The following is a 17,873-nucleotide window of genomic DNA, read 5'->3' on the forward strand; positions in this document are numbered from 1 at the left end:
CCAGTCCCGGAAGGAGGGGCAGCCCTGTGCAGTCACAGGCCTAGTGGGTGTCGATACTGGAGCTCCCTCCCAGAACAGGGAGATAGGGAGTGGCTCAGGATCAACTGGCGAGGTCAGGATCAAGTGGACATTCCCTGGACTACGAAAGGAATTATCTTGAGTGCTAAAGCCCTCAATAACTTGTTCACTCTATTAGACTTGGGGAGAAAATTTGAATTAGGAATAGTGGGAGTATTCAGGGGAAATGATGGACCCAGAGAAAAATCACCTTGAGATTAAAGGGAAGCTGCATTCTAACCCTGGGTGTCCAGACTTGGCCAAAGACTTCTTGCCAAGCACGACAGCAAGTCATAATCTACCACCTCTAAGAAATCATGGAAATTTAGGCAATGAACACCCCACTGTGACCCATGTGGGTAAAGGGAAGACCACCTTCCCCAAGTGTTCCAGACTTTGTAAGGAAGGCTTGGTGAGCGTCACTCACCCCTGAAAGCAGGTGCAGAGAGAGAGAACCCCATGGTTGACAGAATTGAGTTTTCAATCACAGAGTCCCTCATTTAACTTTGGAAAACAGTAGTAAGGTAGCATGGCTCACACTGAGCGTGGTAGCTCATTGTCTCCTGTTTGCTTCATGCTGAGATCCTCAAGCAAGCGGCAGTACCGGCATCATCTCAGTGCACGAAATCCTGCACCAGAGTCCGGGCTCTGCCGCTGAGCATCTTTCACCAGCCTTTGCTGGTGCTCAGGTCCCATGGTCCTACAGGAGAGGCACTGCCTGTGCACTGAACTGCATCTCCCCCAAACACATAGCTTGAAGTCTTAATCCAAAGGGATTATATTTGGGGATTGAAGATGACTAAGAAGAGAATTAGGATTAATTGGGCCCATTCTAACAGGATCAGTATCCTTGGGAGAGGAGTGAGAGAGGCCAGAGACTATGCACAGAGGAAAGACCATTAAGAGGTCTGCAGCAAGAAATTGGTCATCTAGAAGGGAGGAGGAAAGTCCTCATGAGAAACTGAACTCTGCTGAACTTGATCTGGGGTGTCTCAGACTCAGACTCTAGAATTGTGAGAAAACACACATTTATTGGTTAAGTCATGCAGCCCATGGTGTTTGGTTGCGATTAAGTTAACACAGCATACAAGGCAATCCCCTGCAGCAGAGCATCCAAAGACCTTGCAAATAGTATAGGTTAGACCTCCCTGGTGGTGCAGCAGGTTAAAGCACAGCACTAAGAAGCTGAAAAACCACTTCAGCTTGAGTTCGATCCCCACCCCAGAGGTGACCCACATGGCCCAGCAGACCTCTCCTGACCTGCCCGCTGCCGCCCTTAGCAGTGTACTCCATCGACCTACCTGTTCTGCTTCCCACTGTCTTGTGAATCCTCTCACGCCCCCTGCACCTCTGGCCTGTACCCCAGCTCTGTATGCATAAAAACGTGAATCTTTCAAAAAATGTATAGGATCTTGGAATCAACTCCAAACCCACTCCCCAGTATCCCTAGGATTTGAAATATGCATTTTAGGATCACCTGAGGCAATTCCTAATGGTTGACAGGCACTGCTAGACGAAATACCTCCCCTGGTAATATTTGTGTGTCCTTTTAAACAGCCCATTTCCGGGTTTTTCTCTCCCCTTAACCACACCTTATGGGGTAGAGCCCCATCCTTTCACAGAACACTCTAGCCCACCCTGACACCAGTGAAATCCTGCGATTGATTTTACACTAGGAGATCTGTGATGGTTTGCTCTGTCCCAGGCTCTGACTGGCAAGAGTAGTCATGGGCCAGAAAACCTGCTTCTCCCCAGCACCCATGGTGGATTCTCAGCAGACACCATGCCACCCATCTGCTTCCTCAGCTCTGCTCTGCCATCATCATCTTTATTGACCACAGGCATAGGCAGGTTGTTCTGGGATTACATGTGCAAAGTGCGTGAACCTTCATAGCCAAACTGACTTGTCAAGGGAGATGCCATCTGAGCACCTCCCCTGGAATGCCACCTCTGTGCACAGCTCCTCAAAGAGACCCAGTCCCACCTAGCTCGCAAGCTCCCAGGTTTCTGACCAGCACCTGCCTTGGTCTTTCCCTTGTGACTGGCTCACACATCAGGGGGCACCATCTTTGGTATGGGAGAGGGGGTCTCACTGCCCCCTTCAGGGAAACTTCCCCCAAGAGGATAAACTCCTAACCCATCCAATTTTAATTTCATTCTAATCATAAAAGTAATATCTTTTCATGGTCAGAAAACCTGGAAAGCACATAAAATCAACTGCATTATTAAAAATACTCCCTCTGTAGATTTTCAAAAACCTCTACTGTAACTTCCTTCCTTCCTTTCTTCCTTCCTTCATTCCATTGTCCATTGTTCATTCACCAATTCTTTGACTTAAAATCTGCACCCCCCCGCCCCCATAATAAGCACTAGAGAGAGAGAAAATGAAGGTCACAGAGCAATTCTCACTGTGTGGAATTGCTAACGTCATTTTTGATTTAAAATATGTAGTTCATTTCAATTAAATATATATTATATTGAAATGCTCCTTAGACTCATATTTCATCTTGGATTGAGATATCCATTAACATCCATTCTGTATTTCCTTTGTCCATTTAGATTAAGCTGTATTCCGAGTTCCTGATTCTCCAGGGCATGGCATAGCTCTTAGAACACACCCTGCTTCGTTCAGCCCATCTCCAGCCTTGGGCTAAGAGGTTTGAGATACCAAATGTTGTTTTTTTTTCCCCCTTATAAAAATCTTTTCAACTTCTACACATGAAGCGATGTGTTTTCCCTTGTACAGTGCTCTGTAAAATAAAACGCTATTGTCTCAGGATGGTGCCTTCAGATTTCACTCCCATTGCTGATTTCGGCACTTTTTTCTTACATTTTTTTCTCTTACTTTGAAATTATGAAAACAGGTATCAATTATGACTCTAAAACAATTGCCATTTAAAAGAATGTGAATTTACTTCAAAGATAATGTGTGCAATAGTGCATCTCTCCTACCAGCACCACCCCCTCCCAATCCTATTGTCCCTAGGAGCTCGGGGTACAAAATAAAATCACATCTCTTTTAATATTCAAATTCATGTAACTCCAAGCTCCGTTATGTTCATTGTGAAGGTGTTTTTCTTTCCTAGTGCTGTCTGCTCATGAAAAAGTTCGAGAACCCTAATGGTATGTCCCATAGACTTGGTCCATTCATGTCCTGGTAAGTGGGAACCCCAAGGGGGAACATCTTGGTACCAACCCCTTTCCTACTAAAGGGGAAAATGGCTTCTTGACCCCTGTGCAGTGTCCCTCTTTCATCCCAGGATATTGCTATCTGAGGAGTTTGGGGTGGGATGTGGTTTAATGAAGCTCACCTGCAGAGCGCCAGGCCTCCCCAACAAATACCCTGTTATACATTCCTTCAGACCAATGGACATTAAGGTCCAGAGCAGCCCTACCCAACTCCTCCAAGCAGGTGTGCTTCATCTCCAGGGGTCTCAGGTAAGCTCAAGCATTAATCTTGTAACACTTAATAATTGTGTGACCTCTGGGATACCTCTCTAAGTTTCAAGATTATTATCTGTAAAGTTGACAGGAACAGCATATACCGATTGGCCATCCTTGCCCATACGACTCCTGGAGCAAGAGGGACCATGTCTTCTGCATGAGTCATCAGCGCCCTACTGAGAGAGAGGACCCCTGCTTGAGGAGGGGACATACAGTCATTCTACCCAGGGTAGGATGACTCAGACTGGCCCTAGCTCTAGGCTTGCCCCAAGGGCCAGTCAAAGTTCTGGCAGGCATGCACCCCCTGCCCTTTGGCTCCACAGCTGTGTGCTTGAGGGTCCTCCTTAATAATCCTCTGCAGGCTACCCTCCCTGTCTAACTTGACCTGGGGTAGCAGGTGGGTGAGGCATCTGTCAGCTGACAGCCGGGTCTCCTGGCTCCTTGTTCTTGCCATTTCCACAGAAATGTACACAATCAAGCCCTTGCCATACCCCAGGGAGAGAGGTGCCTGACTCCAAAAGATTAGTCACCAGACAGTTTCCTCTCCAAGACTTCTGTAACCATCTCACTGCACCCACCACTTTAAGCAGCTTCTCTTCCCAGCCCCTTGAAGCTTTGCTTAATTACTGATCCAGCCACAGGGCTTTCCTGTGTAAAATAGCCTCTCTTTCCTTCTAGGTCCCGGGCAGAGCTCCACAGCCGTCCACAGAAAGCTTCTGCCCATTCCATCAGCTTCATCTCCTTCCCCTGTTCCACAGCACCCCAAACTTTATTTCACAGAACCCTCCCTCTGCCTGGAATGCCTCTCTTCACCCCTCGTGAAACTTTCCCAGAATTGGTCAGTCTCTTCCTTTTCCATTCCAGCGTTGCTGGGCCATACTGTAGTGTAATTACCAGCTCCATGGCCTGTCTTCCAGGCCCCTCCTTAGGGGCGGGTCGCTCTGGAACAGAGGGGGTGTTCTGCATGTGACACAGAAAGCCCCCAACTCCAAGTTCCTACAGCTGCCTTTGGTTGGGGGTGGCTCAGGCACCAGAAGCTCAATCTTTCTTTTAAAGGCTCTGAGCCCGAGAGGAGCTGCCCTAGTTGCAGGGCAGTTGGGATCAGGAGAGCTGACCACAGGCAGCATGTGCCCTCAGCCGTCCCCATGGGAACCGTGGCAGACTAAGCTCCAGCTCAGAGGGAGCAGCCTGACTCTAGCCTGAGCCCGGTGGGGGCTGACGTGGGCAAGGGCTGACCACCTGCAGCCTCCGCCTCAGGGATCAGAGAGGGGCTGTGGCTGCAGGGACTGGGTGGGCAGGTTGCCATGGAAACCAAGCTGCTTGCCTTTCCCTGGTGCTTGGAGTTCTGACCGGGAGGCCAAGTTCTGCTCCTGTTCCTGCTGCTCCTCACCTGTGTCCAGGGCATATCACTGACCAGAGATGGGCAGTAGGGGTTCAAGGAACAGGGGAAGCAGAGGGGCCAAGAAACAGGGACTGTTGGCCTCCCTTCCACCATCTGACCACTGCTGTGGTTCCTGGGTCCCTTAGTGCCAGAAAAGAGTTGTTTTGCCCAAAGAGCAGTAACCAAAGAAGGCAAGGGTCATAACTGGGAAATCTGTGGTGTGAGAGCCTTGAAGTAGAAGATTTTCAGTTCTCCTCCTTGTCCTCATACTTCATAGCTGAGTGTCATTGGGGAAGTGTCTCAATCTAGCTAAACCCAGTTTCCTCACATATAAAATAAGGACCATTTTATCCACCAGATATCCATCAGTAAGTATCATTATTCAAAGGTCAAGTGCAAGCTATAAAACACTCATATGAGGTGGTTAGTGTAGCAGGCTAAACACATAATATGTAGTCAAAAGAATTAGATAATGTGTGTATGACAAAATGGTGATCATTAAAGGAGAAATTCCCTTAATTCCTTCGATAAGTCTCTGACAATACTGCTCAGTCTGGAGAGCATGGTGCCTGGAACTGGAGATCCAGGGATAAATTATAGACCTGCCCTGGAGGGGCTTCCTCAGAAGAGTTCTGTGTAGACCTCCTGTGCACCTCATACTGTGAAACATACCAGAATAACCATGGTCACACTTTTTTTAAGGAGCACAGAGAAAACTTGTTAGACAGATGCATATATCTAGCTATGAAATGCAGGCAGAGGGTTGTAGTTTATTGGGGAAGAAGGTGTTCATGCATGTCGTTATTTGGGACAGGTGGGCCCCTAGGAAGTAGCAATGAAAGAGGAGTTTGAGTCAAAGGGCACAATGACTGGTCTGTGTCATCAATTTCCCTGATTGTCTGAAGCAGCAGGAACCTTTGCAAAATATGCTACTTTCTGGAGAATATTCCTTTCCTTCCATATGAATTATTTTACTGTTTATTTTCTATGACTTCCTCTAGATTATAAGCTTCAAGAGAGCAGAGCTTTGTCTTTCCATGTTTGCAGCCTCAGTGCTCAGCATATACACATAGTGGGTGCTTATTAAACACTAGACAAATAAATGAAGGCAATAAACAAGTGGCTTGAAGAAGCCACTTCTTATATCCTCAGTGATAGAAGCACTTAATAACTTTTGTTTTTCTTACTGAAGTTGGTCATACATAATCCTCCCATAATTTCTCAAGTAGAACCCCAAAGCCCAGTGGTATAGAATGTGTGTCACATTTTCACCAGGCTCGTGAAGTGACCTGATAAGCCAGCTGCCAAGGCACAGGGCTGATTGCCAATTGCTCTCTGTCTAGATGTGTGCTATTGTGAGATCTGTCATCACAATTCTAATTGTCATTTTAAAAATTACTTGCTCAGTATCATCTCCCACACTAGGCTGTGGGCTCTTGGCACCTAGATGGTACTTAATAAATATGTATTGAAAGAATGAATAAATGAATTCATGACAGGACATCACATGAGTATCTATCCTGCTTGGGATGATCATGGAATGTATTTTCAAAGGACTGATATTTAGTCTGAGGAGTAAAGGATAACTCAAAATCAGTAAGTGAGGAGGGAAAAACTAAAACATAAGAAAGCAAAAAACAAAACAAAACAAAACAAAACAGTATCTACAAGGTTTTGCGTTGGAAGAGAGTATGGTATGTTCAAGCACGAGGCGTGAAAATGGAGTAGGGTGGGGCGTTGTTACCACTGAGCCAACAAATCATGAAAAGCCCGTAAGCTACTTCTGGGAGCCGGGGCTTTGTTGTAACAGCAACTGGCAGAAAATTAAGGGGTTTCAGCGAGGTGTTTTCTGGTCACAGGTTTGTTATAAACAGCATTCGAGCTGCTGTGTGGAGAGTAGTAGAGTGATCGTGAGGACTGTTCGGAAGTCATTGATATTTGGAGATTGTGACCTTGTCGTGATGGTGGCCAGGGAGATGGAGTGAAATCAAGAATCAGAGGGGCTCCAGGAGGTCAAGACAGAAACACGTGGTGGAAGATGGGTATGGGGATGAGAGAAAGGAGACTCCTCGGTGATATTTAGATTTCTGACTTAAGTGTGTAGGTAAATGGTGACACTATTGAACAGGGAAATCTGGGGGAGAATTTGAGGGGATAGGGCTTTGGGACAGAAATGACTAGCTCAGTTTCTGAAATATCTGTGAGGTATTAATGAGTGGAGATTTGGAACTCTTACATAAGTGGGTGTATGAGTCTGTAACACAGATGAAAGAATTGTGTTAGAGAAAAAGATTTAAGTGTCATATCAAGTGGAAGGCAACAAAAACTATGGAAAAGAATGAAATCACAGAAAGACATAGAATAGAAGCTTAAGAGATTCTTAAGCTAGTCAGGGTGAGCCAGGAGAGTCTACTCCCATATAATGCATAAAACTCTCTGGAATGACCTTCACACCATTGAGTACACCTCATGAACAACCAGCACGAAGGGGTGAGTAGTGGGTGCTGAAGTGCAGTTCTAGAACATGACTTTCCCTACGTGCCTTTACCCTTTGTATCCTCAACATCTGCCCCACCTCAAATAGTGCAGGCGTTGATACTTTGTCAGCCCAAGAGCAAAGATATTCCCAACTGCTGCAGAAATAACCATGTTTAAACTCAGTAACTTCTGAAACATCCATCAGCAAATAGTTATAGGAGAGGAAAGATCCCACCATCTACCAATAGTGTGTGGAGACGACTGAGCATCTGCAAACAAAGAGATGGCTAATGAGTTTCATGGTATTTCTATTTTCAAACAGAATTATAGAGCTTGATGGTAGCTAAGAGGTCTCTTGGCCTGGCTCTTACTTTCTCCATGGTGGTGAAAACAAGGCTGAGAGAAATTGAGGAAATTGGTACAAAGACACGAAACTTACCAGCAGCAGAGACAACCCTCTGACATCAACCCCAGGCTGTTTCCCACCAGCTGCCTCTGAGAACTGTGATACCAGAGTATACGCTGGAAGGGGAGAAAGAAAATGGAAAGGTAGCTTCTAGAAGCAGAGAGCAGCTCTTTTGTAGCTGTGCAGATTCTTTGGAGTGGTGATGATAAGGCTTCATGTACAACACCCCAGGGGTGCTCAGGCAACACCCCTGAATGAAAGGATTCCCTTCTCTCAGTCAGTACTCCAAGTAGTCTCCCTTCTTACCACACCAGAACTATCAGGGCAGAGATCCTGGGATACATTATTGAGCTCTTCCTTGGAGCATTGAACTCTCTTTGAAATTTGCGGTTCCTGCAGGGAGAGGGTAACATTTCATAAGAACCGAATCCTGCCTGAAGAAGCTGCTTTTTGTTTGATTTGGGAAGCTTTGAATAACTGGGGCTGTAATGCCTAGAAGTATCCAGTCAGTCTCCTGCAATATAAACTGGCAAGGAAGGACAGTTCCCATTCCAGCCCTGAGGGCACCAGGTAGACTCAGGGGAGCCAGGACGGGTGCTCCTGTGCACCGCTTCTGCTCCCCAAAACCCCCTCTTCCAGGTCCCATGGTCTTGCTCCTCTTTTCTAATGAATCTGATGTTTGACAAAACATTTTTGTGCTTTCATTTCAAACTGGTGTTTAATAAGACCTGGTCTGCTCTTGAGATGTATGAAGAATGTGGAAATTATTCAAAACCTTTTTTCAATTAAAATTTTCCAAAGTGCAAAAACTAAAATGGACAGGTTCCATTGGGGAAGGGCCATAGCAACATTTCACTGAAGTCAAGCTTTTATTGTGGCTCGAGGACTTAGAGGCCAGGAAAGCACCATGTGAAGGGGAGTGGCTCTGCTCTCTTGGGTCAGCGCAGGAAGCAGCCGGTGCCGCTACCAAGGCTGGGAGTCTGCTGTGGATGCCAGCGGCTTTGCTATCTAAGTGCAGCCTCTTCGCTTCCTCAGGTTTCAGCATTTCCCATGAGATGATTTAAAATCACATTTGTTACTTTACCATCTAATCACACATAAGCTTCTCCCCACACTCCCTCTACTGCTCTTCCATCCAAGGAATGCACTTTCTGGAGGACCAGCAGCCAGGGTGGAACTTGTGACGGGAAATGGAAATGGCACCCAAGAAGGCAAGGTTCCTTGCAGTGCTGTGAACAGCAGCAAGGTATCTGTCCAATAGGCCAGACTAGCATCACTGAGGAGGACAAGCAAGTGTAAGTCTTTGCAAAACCGTGGTCTGTGGACTTGTTTCCACTACCAGAGCTGCTTGCTGGCCCCTTGGCAGAACAGACATTGGAAGGAGTTTCTTCTTCTCACCATGCTTGAATGCTAAGTTGAACCTATGTTCCAGGAACTCATGGTTTCCAGTGGGGGCCCCTTGGAATAGAAGAGAAGACCTCTGTCCTAGAAGACAAGCAAGACTGAGCTGCAAAGGTTTGGCTGTGGGACCTGGGGGCCAGTCTGTGGCTGATGGTGTAAAGATACGTGCTTGGGGGCTAAATGGGAAGAAATTCAGGGTTTATCCATAAAGCAGAGATGAAGTATGATACTTTTTAGGCTGTTTGAATGTATGACTTCACCAAAAGACCCTTAACTCTAGAAAACTAGTAACTGTTAATTTATTTACTTAGAAAACACCCTTGTTTTCCCTCTCTGAAAGGTAAGTGGGGAAATACAGCTCAGTGTCCATGCCATCAATTTCTACATGCCACTCCCATGTCAATTTTACACCCTTCAAAAACTCCATTGATGTAAAGAGATCTTTTATTAACAGATGTGATTTAATAAATTTTCCAAAAATGTGCTAACAAGGGTCAACTAGCCTAGGAATACTGATGAAATGTTAAAACTAAGTGTGGACATTGAAGGAGTGTGTCCACTTCTCTCTGAGCTTCCTTTAGAGTTAAGTTTTGCCTCAAATCCAAGGCAACATGTTCTTTTGTTTGGAAAAATGGGCAAGGTTAAGAGCAGTGCTTTTCACTTTTTGACACATGTCAGAATAAACTGGAGAACTTTTAAAAATAGGCTCCAGGACTCTACTCTAGGCCTATGGAATCAATGTGTCTAGGGCTGAAGGCTAGGAAGTTAGATATTCCCAAATGTTCTCCAGAAAATGCTGAAGGGGAAAAGGCTGTAAAACCCCCTCTTTTAATATACTGTGATGAAAAATGACAAACCCAGGGGTTTTTCCAGCTGAAGTAGAAAGGAGACAGGTGATATCATCTCTATATACTTTGCTTTTAGCCTCAAATCTGCAATTCAGAAGGATGACTCATTCTGAAACTTCTCTGGTTCTGGCTGTGTTTGGACCCCCTCGCCCCCAATAGGCCAAGTACATTGTGTATAAATTCAATTCTTGATCAGGATTTGGTCTTAGAGTTACGAGATTGGTGCCAGAGAAAGAAATGAGTCTGCTGTGGTTTTAAAATGTAGTTTGAGTCAGTTTTACTAGACTTGCAAAATGAAGCAGGTAGATACAACCACACATATGTATTTTGAGTAACAGAAGCCAAAAGGCTGGCCTCTCTAGCCACGTGTGTGGGAGGAAGGTGGAAATGACACAGAAATGAATTGCTTTTAGTCTGATGGAAGAATTTGTTTTGAAAAGGCATAAAGATGGTTTGAAATGTTAGGCGGATTTTAGAGTGGCCTTAAAAAGTAATTTACTGGTTCCCTGTCCACTTACTTAGCAGTCAAATGATGGTGGCAGTCATAATAATAACAAGCAAGCATTTAAAGTGAAACACCAGCATTGTTTTAGCCCCAGTCTTATGAAAGAGCACATATCTGTGAGGATAGTTTGGAGAAACAGTATCAGAAGGAAAATGGGGGGGACTGGGAGTGGTCTATAATAGCAGATGGTGGCTAAAGTCTTTGATAAATAAGTATTGCCAAGACAATGCTATATTAGGAGGAGAAAAAGCAGTAATCGCTGACCTGGGTATTCCCTGTGCTAGAGACTAATCAAGTCAAGAAGACCCCAGAGACCTCAGCTTCATTTCTGAGCAGCAGCCTATCAGCACCCCTCTCTCAGAACAGGTGAGTCCTAGAGTTCTGCAGATAGAGCAACACCAGGAACTTGGAGTCCATGCCTCCTGAACCTACGTGAGCAACATGACCCCTCCCCTCTAGCATCCTTACGCCCTTTCTCCTGCATTCTTACACACTAGCCTCTCCCTTTCTGCTTCATTACTTTCTGTCCTGCAAAGTTATGGTTGCACCTCCTGTAACACCCGGGTCCTCCCTCCCTTTCCCTGCTCTTGTCCCATCTCTTCCTAGATGCTTATTTGCCTGGCACAAGTCTCTTATTTGAGGGTGCTTCCCTTTGTCTCTCCCTCAACACAGTGAGTTTAGAAGCAGCAGGTCTGACTTCTTTTAATGTACACATGAGTAGCTCGATAGTGCTTCTTAAATTAAAAAATGGCTTAGTGTCCAGATCATGCGTGAAGAAGATTCAAATATGACAACTTTTCCCCTCTCCCCCACGGCCCTTTAGAACAACTGGGTCCTTTCCCTTGCCTGATGGCAACAGCTCTGAGAGGCTTCTACTCTTTATTCTTGGGAGAATGTCGCTCTGGTCTACCCTTCCCACTAGAGCCCATGGTCACTCTTTTTACCTTGCTATTTATACTCATGCTTTTCACTGAATTCCCAAAGAGAACCAGAGCCATGTTTTAAGAACCTGTTTGGAAGAGCAGGTCACAGTGACCATGGTCAGGTATAGAAAACTGGTTGCAAGCGCAGCCAGTGCACTGAGCTGGATCTTGGTTAGCATCCCAGCTCTGTGATTTTGCTATTTAACATGTTAGGCAACTCTCCCCCTATCCTTTTGTTTCTTCAAAATTAGCCATTATAATACCACTTTTACAAGACAACTACAAGGTTTAAATTGGGGAATGTTTAAAAGGCTGAGTTCTGCCTGTTAGCTGCTATTCCTAGTCTTAATCTGATGCCCTCATTTTACAGATAAGAAACACTGAGGCCTAAAGTTTTCATTTCAATGACTTATTCAAGGTCACATAGCTGGTTGCTGGCACAAAGAACAGGGCCTCAGGTGCACTGCCCACTGTGGGACATGGGGACACCGACTGGTTCCCAGGGCATGGTGGGGGAGGGGGTTCATGTTGGAGACACTTTGTTCCCACTCTGCAGAAGGGCTGAAGCATTCAAAGCCCGGCATGAATGTACCAGTAGATCTGGATTTGACACATTAGACACAGTCCTAGGGAAAAGCAGTTATATTATTATAACTCAGGGGATATTATAATTATTGTTGTTGTTGTTATGTGAGATGCTCACAATGCTGACCTGCTGGGCAAACCAGAGGATGCTTCAGGGAGAGTGGAAATGAGAGAGCCTTGAATAGTAGATGTGTTTTAGATGGATGGAGAAGAGGGAGGGGTCACTGTGCACTAGACATGGTGACAGAGGCGAAGGTCAGAGACAACTAGAAGGTGCTGACTCTGATGACAGAAATCAGAACAGTGGTTATGTCCATGTGGAGGCAGGAGCCACTGAGAAGAGACATGGGGAGCTGTCTGGAGGTACAGAGAATGTTCTATACTTTGGTCTTAACCTTGGTTATCTTGGTTTATATATTGATTATACAGGTGTTTGTGATTTTTTTAAAAAAAAATCAAACTATAAATTTAAGGTAAGTGCACTTTAGATATTATGATTTGTGCATTATCCCCCTGTTTTTAAAAAAATCACCTGTAGTGACATTTCCTAGGGATAATCAGTGCTAATATGTTCATTAGTTACCCTCTAGGCAGATGAGATCATTGTAATGACCTAGATTTGTTGTTGTTCAGTTTTTAAACAAATTAACTTATGAATTAAGAAATAAAGTCTCCACTGGCTCAGTGTATGGCCACACACCAAGCAAGGGCCAACAAACAGTATTTAGAGGCCGCTGGCCACCCTAAACTGGTCAGCAGGTAGGCAGAGGCGAATCAGGACATTCAGAGAGTTGCCTGGGTTCTTTGCCCAGTGCCTGGCTGTCACCAAGGGGAGAGGAGCTCTGATGTCCCGGCTGGCTCACTGGCTCAGCAGTTCTCATTTACACATGACACTGTGTCTCCCACTTCAACCTTTTCTAGTCCTAGCTCTATGGGAATCAGAGCACTGTGGGAATCTGTGGGGGGCAGTAGCAAGCGAATCCTGTGGAAACTGAAAGCACTGGAGACTCCAGGCACTTCCTTTTAGATGAAATTCTTTGGCAAGACTCATTATCTGCCTAGGTCTCAGATTTTCCATCCATCAGTTAGAGATGGTTGTCCTTCAGGGAGACTGTATAGTTTGATGTGAAATCGGACAGACTATATAATATTTAATAATTTTGTTTCTTCAGGGAATAACAATATTAACAGCTAATTAATATAATGCACCCTATTTTCTAGTTGTTTTAAGCACTCATTTTATTCTCATGATTACTTCATCATACTATTATTATGTCTGTTTCATAGATGAGCAGACTGAGTACAGAGAAGTTAAGTAAACTTCCCTACATCCCTTGACTAGAAATTTGTAGAGTGGGGAGTTTAAATCCAGACAGTTTGGCTCCAGAATCTGAGACCTTAACCACTACATTGTACTGCCTTTCTACATATTGGCTACTTAACCAATAGAAAATACCTTATTGTATGGGCAGAGAGATGTGATAAGTATTGAAATTTATTAAAAATTTAGAGGATTCAAATATAAGATGCAACCACACAATGCATTTCAAAAGATCTGAACCACTACGTAGTTTTTTAAAAGTGACTGATTCACTGAGACGCAATTTTTATCTAATGGCGATATTTTATGCTTTACCCTATGCCAGGCGCTGGGCACACAGAGCTGTGGACAGAACAAATTTTGTTTCTGCCCTCAGAGAGCCCATGGTATATGGGGGTGAATGGATAGTAGGTGTACACACAAAGAGATGTGATTATAATATAAATTGTGAGAAGTTTCAGAGAAGAACAGGATTCTCTGAGTGGTCATCTTGAATCATCTAATTTAGAAAGACAAGATCAAGGAGGGCCTCTCTGAGGAAGTGACATTTAAACAATAATCTAAAAGGAGATACACTATTTTGGCCAGAACTTGCCAGTTGGCAGCAGAATTTGAGGATCAAATCAGAGTGTGACTTGTGGACAAAAGGCAGATTCCTTCAATGTCAGGTTCTATGTAGCAGCGCAGGATTTTTTTGAGTATCCTTTGCTTCTCTGAACTAAACTGATGAGCTGCTTTATATTGGGTTGGCATTTATATAATAGTCACAGAGCTTTTGCCTTAGAACCTTGTCCAAAACCCATTTCTACCTGTCAGAATTTGCATATGTTTTCTTTAGAGCCTTAGCTAAAGAAAAGGAGGATTATTGTTCAAGAGAAACATGTTGGCTCTAAAATAATTAATGTGTAAGAAGGAGATTAACAGTCATGGAATTGCCTCATGGACAGGGGGCCCCTAGAGGTGCCCCAGCTTTTAGGAAATGTTCAACTAAAGCCAGACTCAGAGAAGGGGGCCTTCAGCCTGGATATACATTTGTATGTACTTTAAGGTGGTAGAATGCAGACTACATGTGTGCCTCTTTCAGGTAGTGTAGCTGGAGATCATGACACCTACAGTCAAAAAACAATCTACCATCACCTTCCTCCAGAGAAAAGCTTTTGCCAGCTTTTCTCATCTGCCTTCAATTACTTTGAGGCACTTGTCTTTTTGCTTAAAACTCCATAGTCAGAACCAAATAATTTAGCCCTTGTTTATTTTTCTAGACATTTCCTACTTGTGAGGTTTTAATTTCTCCCTAAGAAGATTAAAAATTTTCCAAAGCAAGAGACATAACTTTTGTTTTGCAACAAGATGGAAGAACCTCAGTATACACCCATAATGGTCCCCTCATTGTCTAGATGAGAAAACTGAAATGCAGAAAGAAAATACCCAAAACCTGAATCGGGCTTGTAAGAGAACCTTAACTAAGACTCCAGTTCTTCTAACTTCTAGCCCAATACCCTTTCCTCCACATCACATTATCTCCTACACCACCTAATTATACTAAATGCACAGTAAAACTTCAACAATTACAGAAAAAAAACTAACAAAAGTATGAATATTTGGTAGAGTGGGGATTTACACTACAACCTCCAGCAACTCAGCGGAACACTTTTAGCCTAAGGCAATTTCAAGAGAAAAATCCTGAGCCTTAGAGACACAACACTGTACTTGGTGGCTGAAGCCAAAGCACTGTTACAGGTGGTGCCCCCTGAACGGGGGTTTACTGGTGAGGATCAATAGCCCAGGAAAAATGCCAAAAAGTGGGGTGGAGTGACTGCTAAGTAGTACAATGGAGAGCAAATGGGTCCGGGGGCAGACTTTGTAATTTAGCATTTGGGGTTAGCCGATGTGGAACCCCACCATGCTGATCTTTTAGAAGGCTTTTGTGGCTTGGAGGAGAAGATGGAGACCTAGAGCCAGGAATCTTGCTGAGATGCGTGAGTGCAGCCTCTTGTGTGTCATTCAGCCGCTACTTCTCAAGTGTTGTGCTGGGACAGCCTAGCAGCTCACAAAGCATCTGTTGTATCTTTTGTTGACTCTGTGAGTCAGAATCTGGTCGATAGTCTGGCCGCTTCAAGTTCGCGGTGGCAGGAAGATGCTGTTTTAGATACGTGGCCTTCTGTTCTAGAGAGGAGCTCTGCATCCTCAGTGGGGAGAAGATGCCACCTTAATTACTTTTGGGCAGGACTGGAAAACATTGGACATGGCTTTGGGTGAGGTAAAGGCCATTATATGCCTCGGTAACTCTCGGACTCTCCCTGGGTTGTTAAATAAAACCCTTTGTTGTTGTTCCCTGAGCCTGAATGGACTTGCAATTGTGCGTGCAGGTGAAGAACTCGACAGTGACTGGTAAACTATTTAGGCGGTGTTGATGGCCAGGTTTAGTACTCCTTGCCAGCCTGTATCAAAACCATATTCGCTTTGGTCTGTTGTCACAAGAATACAGATCTTATTTCCTAGAAATTTATAACCAAAGTCAATATAAAAGGGAATTCTCTTATTCCTTCAGGAATTGCTTCCAGAAGGCAACTGAACAGACCAGTTGTGTTGGGGAGAAATATTTCTGCCAGATGGAGGACCAACCCAGTCAGTCCTGATGTTTGTTTTTGCAAAGTCAACCTGTTTCACAGAACCTATCCAACCCTTAATTAGATCAAGCTTTAGTTTTCCCATGAGCTCAGGATCGGAATGAGTCAAAGCAATAGTCTTACTTCTAGGCTCACATGGTACCAGAGCTCCCCCAAAAAATGAAGCTTCAGATCATTTTCTTATCTTCTTGTGCACTGCTTTTCAGGGACAAAGAAAAGACAAAAACAAACATAGTCAACATCAGAAATCAAGTCAGCAGCAGGTCCAGGATGAACGAAGTTCTCCCCACTCCCAAATCATGGGGCTTTCCATCGCATGGCAATGAGTCTGACTTAGTAGACATTGTTGAATTCTCCTTCAGGCCTCTTCTCCCTATTTTATTCTTTTTGCTTCTGTGTACATCTCCAGGTTCCTCTTTTTATACCAGAGAAACCCAATTATATTCATCAGCACTGAGGAGTGGAACAAGCTCTTTCACTCTGATCAAATCAGGCTCACTGACAACTGTGACTTTAAACTGAACAAGCAATCCTGGGTCACAGCATACACTCATTTAAAATAATCTGTCTTGGACAGTGGCTGTCTTTGTTTACTCAATAACCTTTGTCAGACACATGTATCTGTCACATTCTCCTCAGTGTAGGGGGGGAATAGACATGGTCCCTGGCATCAGGGAGCTTACTTGCCAACATGGAAGCAGACCCTGAATAGATTACTACTGAAACAAACTCTTACCCTGATGATACAGGATGCCATGCAAATGACTAACAGAAAACAAGCCTTGTCCAGAGGGTCAGAAAAGGCTCTGAATATCACTCTGAAGAAGTGATATTTAAGACAAATGAAGGAAAATCAGAAGCCAGACAGGGTGACTAGATGGAAAAGGTGTTATTGAGAGGAAAAAAATGCACATGTGATGCTACTAAAGCAGAAAGCAACTTGATGAATTTGAGTAACTGGAAAACACACACACGCACACACACACAGAGTAACCCCTGAGAGGAAAGCCAGGGAGAATGATGTAGAAAGAAGTGATGGGCAGGGCCCAGGTCATTCCAGGCCATATGTGTTAGGTGAATGAATTGACATTGTCTGATAAATCTGGGAAACCTTTGAAAGGCATAATCAGAGGAGTGATATGATAAAATTTACATTTTAAAAGGATGATGGTGGTAGCTATGGATGTAGGCAAAACAGTATGCAGAGAGACCAAGTAATAAGCAAGCAGAGGCCAGGTAAAAACTGGCTGGAATGTGGTGGTTAGAGCATATGTGGAGAGAAGCCAATTTAGGCAGAGGAGACATCTAAAAAAGAGCAGGCAGGTGGTCAGATCTGGCACAGAAAGAAGGTTTGAAGTTAAAACCATGGGAGAAGATTAGATTTCTGTGAGGCAGGATGTAGAAGAGCGTTGGGTAAGAAACCCAAGAAGCTCCAATATTTAATGGCCAGGTAGGAAAGAAGTGTTCCATGGAGTTTCAGTTGGAACAGAGAGGGTTTCAAGAAAAACAGAGTTGCTAACTGTCAGATCCTGTTGACAAGTCAAATAAATACAGCTCTAAAACTTTGTATGTGGCACCCAGAGGTCATTTGCAGCTTAGTAAAGTCTTTGGTGAAAGGCACAGGGAGAGCTGTGTTAGAGTGAGTTGAGTAATAATGACATGCATTAAAGAATGCATTTGTCATGCGTGTTCCTGTGTGGTATTATGTCACTGAAATGAATCTGTGACCTCAGCATCCTTAAAAAAACTTCATCAGTTACAAAACTGACTGTCTAAATTCTACTGTCTCTCAGGACTTTAGAAATGGCCAAGAATTATCTATAGAATGATCTTGAATATTCTTGAACTTAATATTCAAGATTACCCTTTATTCTTACAAAATTTTTGACTTACG

General features: G+C 44.2%; 1 protein-coding gene across 3 annotated transcripts in view; it reads left to right on the forward strand.

Annotated features, from left to right (window-relative positions):
* Positions 1 to 8,870: 8,870 nt before the first annotated feature.
* The window catches only part of SCN10A (sodium channel, voltage gated, type X alpha subunit), a 94,103-nt gene continuing 85,100 nt past the window's right edge, over positions 8,871 to 17,873 (forward strand). For 2 of the 3 annotated variants that reach the window (XM_012735255.1, XM_012735256.1), the window contains exons 1-3: positions 8,871 to 9,061; positions 9,199 to 9,281; positions 10,805 to 10,886. The gene's annotated coding sequence lies outside the window, so the exon portion shown is untranslated. The remainder of the gene's footprint in view (positions 9,062 to 9,198; positions 9,282 to 10,804; positions 10,887 to 17,873) is intronic. The other variant, XM_012735257.1, reaches the window with a different exon arrangement.

The sequence above is a fragment of the Condylura cristata genome, unplaced genomic scaffold (assembly GCF_000260355.1).
Source record: "Condylura cristata isolate star-nosed mole 26May11 unplaced genomic scaffold, ConCri1.0 scaffold00004, whole genome shotgun sequence".
In the NCBI taxonomy this organism is placed as follows: Eukaryota; Metazoa; Chordata; class Mammalia; order Eulipotyphla; family Talpidae; genus Condylura; species Condylura cristata.